The following is a 10466-nucleotide window of genomic DNA, read 5'->3' as shown; positions in this document are numbered from 1 at the left end:
GTGCCCCTCTGGCACCAGCTGCCCACCCCCCCCCCCCCCGGTCGGCAGCGGGGGCCTCTCTGACAGCGCCGAACGGGCACGGCCGGGCTCCCCCCGCCTGCGTCACAATGGGTCAGCGATGTGGTTAGAAGGCGCTGCAACCCAAGCCTTGGGAATAAAGGGCAGCGGCCGCACAGATGCGATGGGCGCTCGGTCCCCGGGGGCAGTGACACAGAAACAGACCGTGGGGTTGGTGGCGGGTAATCAGCTGGACATGAACTCCCCCTGTGATGCTGTGGCCACAGGGGCTAATGCGATCCTGGAAGGCACAAATCGGGGGAAGCGCAAAGAGGTTATTTTATCATTTGGCACCGGTGCGACCAGTGCTGGAATCTGACCTGTGGCCAGTTATGGTGCCCACAGTTCAAGAAGGATGTTGCTAAATTGAGGAGGGTTCAGAGAAGAGCCACGAAAACGATTAAAGGATTCGAAAACATGCTTTATATTGACAGACGCAAGGAGCACAATCTATTTAGTTTAACAAAGAGAGGGTTAAGGAGTGACTTCATTACAGTCTGTAAATACCTACTTGGGGAACAAATATTTAATAACAGGCTCTTCAGTCTGGAAGAGAAAGGTATAACACTGGTGTGGGGAACCTTTTCTATCAGGGGCCATTGAGCCACAGAAAAAATCAGTTGTGGGCGACACATAGCCCCGCCAGGGAGGGGTGGGTGCAGAAGCTCAGGGCTTCCCCTAGGCTCTGGGGTGTGGCCAGAAATGTGGGGTTCAGAGTGCAGGAGGGGTCTCTGGGCTGGGGCAGGGGGTTGGGGTGTGGGCTCTGGGGTGGGGCTGGGGATGAGGGGTTTGGGATTCAGGGTGGGGCTCTAGGCTGTGATCAAGGGGTTTGGGTGCAGGAGTGGGCTCAGGGTTGGGACATAGGGTTGAGGTGCGGGAGGAGGTTCATGGTGCAGACTCCGGAAGGGAGTTTGGGTGTGGGAGGGCGCTCAGAGCTGGGGCAGGGGGTTGGGGTGTAGGATCTGGGAGGGAGTTAAGCTGCAGCAGGGGGTTTCGACCTGGGGCAGGGGTTCGGGGTGCAGGCTCTGACCAGGCAAGGCTTACCTCAGGTGACTCCCGGTCGGCAGCTCAGCGGGGCTAAGGAAGGCTCCCTGCCTGCCCTGGCTCCACACAGCTCCTGGAAGCTGCCGCCATGTCTGGCCCCTAGGCAGAGGAGCCAAGCGGCTGTGCACTCTGTTCCCGGACAATGGGAGCTGCACAGCCAGTGCTGAGGGCAGGGGCAGCAAGCAGAGCCTCCCTGTTCGCCCTGTTCATAGGGGCTACAGGGACATGCCGTTCGCTTTCAAGAACTGGAGCCGAACCTAGCTTCCCCCTGCAGTGGAGCAAGATGGCGCTCACAGCTCCAGCCCCACAGGGTCGGGAGGCACTGAGGCTCAGGGCTTCCAGCCTGCAGCGCAGAGACTTGCCAAGGACCATATGAAATTAAGCAGTGGGCCAGATCTGACCTGCGGGCCATAAGTTCCCCACCTCTGGTATAACATGATCCAATGGCTGGAAGTTGAAGGTAGGCAAATTCAGACTGAAAATAAGGTGTAAATTTTTAACAGCGTAAACCATTGGAACAATTTACCAAGGGTCACAGTGGATTTGCCATTGCTGACAATTTTAAAATCAAGCTTGGATGTTTTTCTAAAAGATGTGCACTATGAATTATTCTGGGGAAGTTCTATGGTATGTATTATACAGGAGGTCAAACTAGATGATCACAATGATCCCTTCTGGCCTTGGAATTTATGAATCTATGAACCCACTCCAGTTCCCAAAGTTAATGCTGATTAAGGTAGGTTGTGAATTTAAAGTGCAGTAAGCTGTTCCTTGTGGCCCAAACCAACCTAGCTCCAACTCACTGACTTAAGTGCAGTTACTCCTGGTTTACATCCCAGCCAGGGAGAACAGGACCAGGGCTCCTTTTCCACAGTGTCTAAGAGAAGAAGCTAGCATTGCCAACCCCAAGTATCCAAAAATTATGGGTCAGTGCCAGTATTCCCTCTAATTTTTCCCATCCATGTGCGGAATGAATTTGTTATGCGTGACACATCACCTCCATATTGGTGCACATAACAAAATTCATTGGCGGGCGTGGGGCTGAGGGGTTTGGAGTGTGGGAGGGAGTTCAGGGCTGGGGCAGAGGGTTGGGGTGTGTGGGGAGGTGAGGGCTCCGCGTGGGGATGCGGTCTCGGGGGTGGGACTGGGGATGAGGGGCTAAGGGCTGGGGCAGAGGGTTGGCGGGGGTGAGGGCTCCAGCTTGGGGTGTGTGCTTGGGGATGGGGCCAGGAATGAGGGGTGTGGGGTGCAGGCTGCCCCAGGGCTACAACAGGAATAGAGGACTCCCCCGCAGCTCTCTCTCCCCACACCAGTACCTGGGTTTGGGGGGGAGGGGCGCCTCAACCTGCTGTGGCAGGGCTGGGACTGGGTTGGGGCCGCAGGACAGATGCCTCTCCTGTGGCAGGTCTGGGGCTGAGTTGGGGCTGCAAAGAGGCACCTCTCCCATGGCCTCAGCAGGTCCAGACTAGGGCTGGGTTGGGGCCACGGGATAGGCGCCTCTCCCAGAGCCGCGGCAAGTCCATGCCAGGGCTGGGTTGAGGCCACGGGAGAGGTGCCTCTCCCACGGCTGCAGAAGGACCAGGCTGGGGCTGGGTTGGGGTCATGGGATAGGCACCTCTCTCACGGTCACAGCAGGTCTGTGCCAGGGCTGGGTTGGGGCCATGGGAGAGGTGCCTCTCCCACGGCCTCAGCAGGTTCTTACTGGGGCTGAAGGAGAGGAATCTCTCCCCACTGCAGCCCTGAGCACCTGCCCAGCGCTTAATAGGTTGCTGCACAGCCATGCAGCTTAAAGAGAACTTAGATCAGTGCCCTTCCACCTGCAAAAAAAAAAAAAAAGATTAAATTTTATATATATACATACACACACCTGGTGGATTTTTTATTTGCCTTCTGGGTTTTGAGGTGCTATTATTTAACATTTTAAAGTTTTTCTCAGCAACCATAACTGCTAGAAACTATTTTTCTTTTTACATAAAAGCCAAGACTTTCATGTAAGTGCATTATTCCTGAGCTGGGACTCTAAGAAAAACATCAAATGTCATGCGATTTGTGATAAAATCATGACAGTTGGCAACACTGACAAGCCCAAGGCCTGGCCTTGTTACACTCCTACACTATCCCTCACTCAGGCATCTCAAAGTAACCTTCCCTTTTTTATTTCTTTATAATTAAGGCTGCATGTCTGTCATGGAGGTCACGGAAGTCACAGATTCCATGACTTTCCATGACCTCCTTGACTTCTGCAGCGGCTGGTGTGGCTGGCTCAGGCAGCACATGGGCCAGTTGAACCGGTCCCTGCTGGGGCAGTCTCAGGCCACAGCTTCCTCCCCCAATCCCCAGGAGCAGCAGCAGGAGTTTGGTGTGGGAGGGGGCTCAGGGCTGGGGGTTGGGGCATGGGAGGGGGTGAGGGCTCTAGGCAGCGCTTAGCTTGCGGCGCTCCTCAGAAGCAGTGAGATGTCCCTCCCTCAGCACACGGAGCTAGGAGCTTAGGAAGGGACATGTCACTGCTTCCGAGAAGCTGGGTGGGGAGTTTGACAGCTCCTCCATTCCCCCCCCCCCAGCAGGGGTTCCAGACCACCCCCCCTGAGTACTCGCGGCACCCCCTGGACCGCCCCCCTCGAGCACCTGTGGCCACACCCCACACGGCGCCCCCCTGGGCCACCACCCCCCCAGCACCTGCAGCACCCCCGGGCTGCCCCCCCTGAGCACCAGCGGCACTCTCAAGATTTAATCAGAGATATAGTACAAGTCATGGACAGGTCATGGGCCGTGAGTTTTTGTTCGCTGCCCATGACCTGTCCGTGACTTTTACTTAAAATACCTGACAAAACGTAGCCTTATTTATGATGTATAAAGAAGCCTGCAAGGATGGTTTTTTTTAAAAAAAAAAAAAAAATTCCCTAACTCCCCTTTTTTAACCTTAGAATATGAGGAATATCAAGTCTGCTTTGGAGGTCTCAGAGGACTGGGAATTTCCTCTTTACCAACAAGAACTTTTATACCATTTGTAGGATACTGGGGTTAAATAAAATTAACTTTTAAAAACAGTGAATAAAACGTATTTCCTTGCACATTTAAGCAGGTTTGGTATGTATGATAGTTGTGATGTCATAATCATACTAATTGTCCAGTCAACCATTCAGTCCTCTAGGGAAAACAGCAGCCAAGACCTGAATTTATTGTTAAAAAAGAGGGGGGGAAATAAAAATAAAAGACCCCAAAAGATGTCAGGCCTTCTTTATATACCGTAAAGAAGAAAAGAGGGCAATATTATTTTTTGTTCCTTTGCAGGTTGCTTTTAATAACTGTAGATTCATAAAGTGAGAAGTGTCCTTTTTCTTTTTTTTTTAATCTGTAACACGGAGAATGGAGCCCACTCTGGAATCTTCAACCATTTGATATTACACCAGTCACTTTCTTGTGGATAAAGCTATAAGAAGCATTTTATTCCATAATACGACGACTGTTATTCCCTTACATTCTGGTTAGACAAAAGGGTCTCCTTTTATTATAATTACCTGTAACTGGAATTCCCAAAATGTCCACTTGGAATAATATCTAGAGACAAATTCTGTTTTCAGATATGTACATATGTATACCTCCCATTAGCTTTCATATGATTTGGGAACGTATATTTGAGGTGAAATTTGGCCTTTCGCAGTTAAGGCTCTACTATCTCCCTTAATCTTTCACACAACATCTCCTTATTTCAATTAGAGTTATACATGTTGAACAAGGATAAAATATGATCCTTAAACAGTTCCTGTATGTTCAAAGGCCTTACTGCACATGTAAACAACCCTAAAACACTGGTGAATATTATCCCATTTTATCAATCCTGTGTCACAGGATTGACTTGCCATTTACAGGATTTATTCTCTGCCCCACCTGTGCCATGTCATTTGGTCCCAGGTGATGGATTTAGGCCAGTGGTTGGGTCAGTGACCAGGCCTAACATGATCATCACAGGACTTGGTGGTGCTGGGAGACTTCAACTACCCAGACATCTGTTAAGAAAATAACAAAGCAGGGCACCAATTATTCAACAAGTTCTCAGAATGTATTGGAGACAATTTTTTATTTCAGAAAGTGGAGAAAGGCACAGTACAGGAGAGGCTGTTCTGGATTTGATTTTGACAAATAGGGAGGAACTAGTTGAGAATCTGAAAGTGGATGGCAGCTTGGGTAAAAGTGATCATGAAATGATGAGTTCATGATTCTAAGGACCCTATAGCCAGCAGCCACATACTGCCCCTCCTCCTACTCCACCATCTGTTTCCCTGGGCCACTTCCCCACCTTCTCCGCCCTTGTATCAGGGCGTCAGTCTGGCAGCCGTCAGGCTGGAGCTCCCTCTTGCTCCCCTGATCCTGCCCAGCATTGCTCTGTCTGTGGTGCTGTCACTCTCAACCCTCCTACAGGGCAGTCAGTCCTCCTCCCTTGGCTACCAGGGAGAGACTGCCTCTGTTCTGCTCAGCAGCCGTTCTTATATGGGCCAGCCTGGCCCTGATTGGCTGCTCCACTAAGCCTTCTCCCTATTGGCTGGCTCAATAAGCCCTCTTCTAATTGGCTGGGTTCTGCGCAGTCTCCCCAAGGCTGTCTTAACCCTTCTTCTGCCTGTGTGGGGCAGCCGCCGCACTACACACACTTTTGCAACATTGCCATCTCTTTCTCACTGACCCTAGTCAGGCACAAATCTCTGCGAACACCCAAAGCATGGTCAGTGTTGGCGGAGGCGGGGGGCGCTCTACATGGGGAAAAGTGCACACTCTTGACTCTTTGCAAGGGTCGTGGTGCAGCATTCTAGGTAACAAACTCTAAAATTCTCCCACACTTTTCCACAGGTGGGGTAATTCTAGCAGACATCTCACTGTTAAGGGTAAGCAGGGAAACGAGGATACATCTACTCCATGCTTGTGGCTTCTGTCCTCCTCCCTATGCTGCTTGCCTATATGCCACTTTGGTCCTTGCACAAGTCATTGCTGAATGGCACGGGAAAGCTTCCCACAATGGGGGAAGAAACAAAGCTGCTTGCCACGGAATCTTCGGCAGAGGATTACTGAGTATCTCCAGGAAACTTTCCTGGAGATCTCTCTGGAGAATTCCTGAGATCTCGGCGTGCACCAACACCATTCTGCTGTACTGATTAGCTACACAGGGAAATGTGCAGCTTAAAAAAACACAGCCAGCCTTCCACATTTCTACACCCTGAACCCATCTCCACACTACACAAACCACAGCCACTTACCAGAAGTCTCATCTCCTGCTTCTTGCTCGCCGGAGAGCAACTGCTGAGACTGGCTAGACACCTCTGGAGCGGAGAACAGTTCCTGGCTGCCTGCCCCACCGGGTGACCCCACTGAGAGCTGCACATCCTCATCTAACTCCACCTTTTTATCAATAACTTCATCCTCTGTGTTAGGTCCTCTTTCTGCCACCTCCATGCCCCCCGAAGTATCCATGGGGCTCTTGGTGATGGAGGTGGGGTTGCCACCAAGGATAGTGTCCAGCTCCTTATAGAACTGGCAGATCTTAGGTGAAGCACCTGAGCACCGGTTTGCCTCCCTCACCTTATGGTAGGCCTGCCTCAGCTCCTTTATCTTTGCTCTGCACTGCAGCGTGTCCCGATCATAGTGCCCATAGGTATCCCAATTCCTACAGCTCAAGCGCAGCTGGGATTGCACAGCTTCCTTTTCCCATATACTCAGCAGATCCAACAGCTCTGCAGTGATCCAAGTGGGAGAGCATTTGCTATGATAACCCGTCATCTGGGAAGATGCAATGAGACCTCTCCACATCGAGCACTCATGTCAAGGTTCCTCCCCCACTCTGAACTCTAGGGTACAGATGTGGGGACCTGCATGAAAAAACCTCCTAAGCTTATCTTTACCAGCTTAGGTCAAAACTTCCCCAAGGTACAAAATATTCCCCCCCGTTGTCCTTGGACTGGCCGCTACCACCACCAAACTAATACTGGTTACTGGGGAAGAGCTGTTTGGACGCGTCTTTCCCCCCAAAATACTTCCCAAAACCCTGCACCCCACTTCCTGGACAAGGTTTGGTAAAAAGCCTCACCAATTTGCCTAGGTGACTACAGACCCAGACCCTTGGATCTTAAGAACAATGAACAATCCTCCCAACACTTGCACCCCCCCTTTCCTGGGAAATGTTGGATAAAAAGCCTCACCAATTTGCATAGGTGACCACAGACCCAAACCCTTGGATCTGAGAACAATGAAAAAGCATTCAGTTTTTTACAAGAAGACTTTTAATAAAAAATAGAAGTAAATAGAAATAAAGAAATCCCCCCTGTAAAATCAGGATGGTAGATATCTTACAGGGTAATTAGATTCAAAAACATAGAGAACCCCTCTAGGCAAAACCTTAAGTTACAAAAAAGATACACAGACAGAAATAGTTATTCTATTCAGCACAATTCTTTTCTCAGCCATTTAAAGAAATCATAATCTAACACATACCTAGCTAGATTACTTACTAAAAGTTCTAAGACTCCATTCCTGGTCTATCCCTGGCAAAGACCAGCATACAGACAGACCCAGACCCTTTGTTTCTCTCCCTCCTCCCAGCTTTTGAAAGTATCTTGTCTCCTCATTGGTCATTTTGGTCAGGTGCCAGCGAGGTTACCTTTAGCTTCTTAACCCTTTACAGGTGAGAGGAGCTTTCCCCTGGCCAGGAGGGATTTCAAAGGGGTTTACCCTTCCCTTTATATTTACGACACGCCCCCCAAATCTCAGCTAAGGTGAAACACTGGCTGGGATTTCTTCCTGGAGCTCTAGGAAAAACAGAGTTAATAAGACACATGCATCTCTAAATATACTACCAAGTACATAAAGACTAACAATATTTTCCACATCTCAAGGACGATTTTAACCAGTTGATTCTGGGAAACTTTCACGGGAGAGTGCATCAGCCACTTTGTTAGAAGCTCCTGAGATGTGTTGGATGTCGAAATCAAACTCTTGGAGAGCTAAACTCCACCGAAGAAGTTTTTTGTTAGTTTCTTTGACGGTGTGAAGCCACTTCAGTGCAGCATGGTCGGTTTGCAGGTGGAAACGCCGTCCCCAAACATATGGGCGTAGCTTTTCCAGAGCGTAGACAATGGCATAACATTCTTTTTCAGTGACTGACCAGTTGCTTTCCCTCTCAGACAGTTTTTTGCTGAGAAACACTACAGGGTGGAATTCTTGATCAGGTCCTTTCTGCATTAAAATTGCTCCCACACCACGCTCGGACGCATCTGTGGTTACTAGGAACGGTTTGTCAAAGTCTGGGGCCCTTAGTACAGGGTCAGACATGAGTGTCGCTTTAAGCTTGTTAAAGGCCTTCTGACACTTTCCGGTCCACTGAACAGCATTTGGCTGTTTCTTTTTGGTTAGGTCTGTCAGTGGGGCAGCGATCTGGCTGTAGTGCGGTACAAATCGTCTGTAATAACCGGCCAAGCCTAAGAAGGATTGAACCTGTTTCTTTGACTTTGGGACAGGCCACTTTTGGATAGCATCCACTTTGGCCTGTAGGGGGCTGATAGTTCCTTGACCCACTTGGTGTCCAAGGTAAGTCACTCTGTTTAGGCCTATTTGACACTTCTTAGCCTTAACAGTTAGTCCTGCCTCCCTTATGCGCTCAAGGACTTTTTGTAGATGTTCCAGGTGGTCTGCCCAGGAATCCGAAAATATGGCCATGTCGTCAAGGTAGGCGACTGCATATTCTCCTAATCCCGCTAGGAGACCATCTACAAGTCTTTGGAAAGTGGCGGGTGCATTTCGCAGCCCGAAAGGGAGTACATTAAATTCATACAGCCCGAGATGTGTGATGAAGGCTGACCTTTCCTTGGCAGATTCATCTAGCGGTACCTGCCAGTACCCCTTGGTTAAGTCCAAGGTAGAGATGAACTGGGCGCGTCCCAGTTTCTCTAATAGTTCATCTGTGCGTGGCATTGGATAGTTGTCTGGGCGAGTTACAGCATTTAGCTTACGGTAGTCCACGCAAAAACGTATTTCTCCATCTGGTTTGGGAACTAGAACCACTGGAGATGCCCATGCACTTTCAGAGGGGCAGATTACACCCATCTGTAACATATCCTGGATCTCCCGTTCTATAGCAGTTTTAGCTTGAGGAGACACCCGGTAAGGTTGGACCCTAATTGGGTGAGCATTACCTGTGTCAATGGAGTGGTATGCCCGTTCAGTCAGTCCTAGGGTGGCTGAGAACGTTGACGCGTAGCTAGTGCACAGCTCCTGGATCTGCTGTCGCTGCATACGCCCAAGGATCATGGAGAGGTTCACCTCTTCCACACCACCAGCACATTTCCCTTCGTAGTAGACACCTTCGGGCCACTCAGCATCGTCTCCTCCGTGGGCTGTAAACTGACAAACCTTTAATTCTCTGGAATAAAAGGGCTTTAGAGAATTAATATGGTACACCTTAGGCTTTCGGTTGGAGGTGGGGAATGCTATGAGATAATTAACAGCTCCCAGGCGCTCCTGGACCGTGAATGGCCCTTCCCACGATGCTTCCATTTTCTGGGCCTGGAGCGCCTTTAAGACCATGACCTGGTCTCCTACTTTGAAGGAACGCTCTCTGGCATGTTCATCATACCAGGCTTTTTGCTCTTTTTGAGCATCCTGTAAGTTTTCTCTAGCAAGGGCTAAAGAGGTTCGGAGGGTGTTTTGTAGGATGGTTACAAAGTCCAGAATGTTAGTTCCTGGAGAAGGTGTAAATCCCTCCCATTGCTGCTTCACCAACTGCAATGGCCCCTTAACCTCACGGCCATATACAAGTTCAAATGGGGAAAACCCTAAACTGGGATGTGGTACAGCTCTGTAGGCAAAGAGCAACTGCTGCAACACTAGGTCCCAATCATTGGAGTGCTCATTTACAAATTTATGTATCATGGCCCCCAAAGTTCCATTAAACTTCTCCACCATGCCATTTGTTTGATGGTGGTAAGGAGTGGCAACCAAGTGATTTACCCCATGAGCTTCCCAAAGGTTTTTCATAGTTTCTGCCAGGAAATTAGTCCCTGCATCTGTGAGGATGTCGGAGGGCCAACCTACCCTGGCAAAAATGTCTGCTAGTGCCTGGCACACACTTTTAGCCCTGGTGTTGCTTAGAGCTACTGCTTCCGGCCATCGGGTGGCAAAATCCATGAAAGTCAGTATGTACTGCTTTCCTCTGGGTGTCTTTTTCGGAAAAGGACCCAGAATATCCACAGCTACTCGCTGAAATGGAACTTCAATGATGGGGAGTGGCTGGAGAGGGGCTTTGACCTGGTCTTGGGGTTTTCCCACTCTTTGGCACACCTCACAAGACTGGACATAGGTAGAAACATCCTTGCCCATTCCCTCCC

This window comes from Eretmochelys imbricata, chromosome 1, assembly GCF_965152235.1.
Source record: "Eretmochelys imbricata isolate rEreImb1 chromosome 1, rEreImb1.hap1, whole genome shotgun sequence".
NCBI lineage: Eukaryota > Metazoa > Chordata > Testudines > Cheloniidae > Eretmochelys > Eretmochelys imbricata.
The sequence above is the reverse complement of the archived record's forward strand: the minus strand, read 5'-3'. Positions refer to the sequence as shown.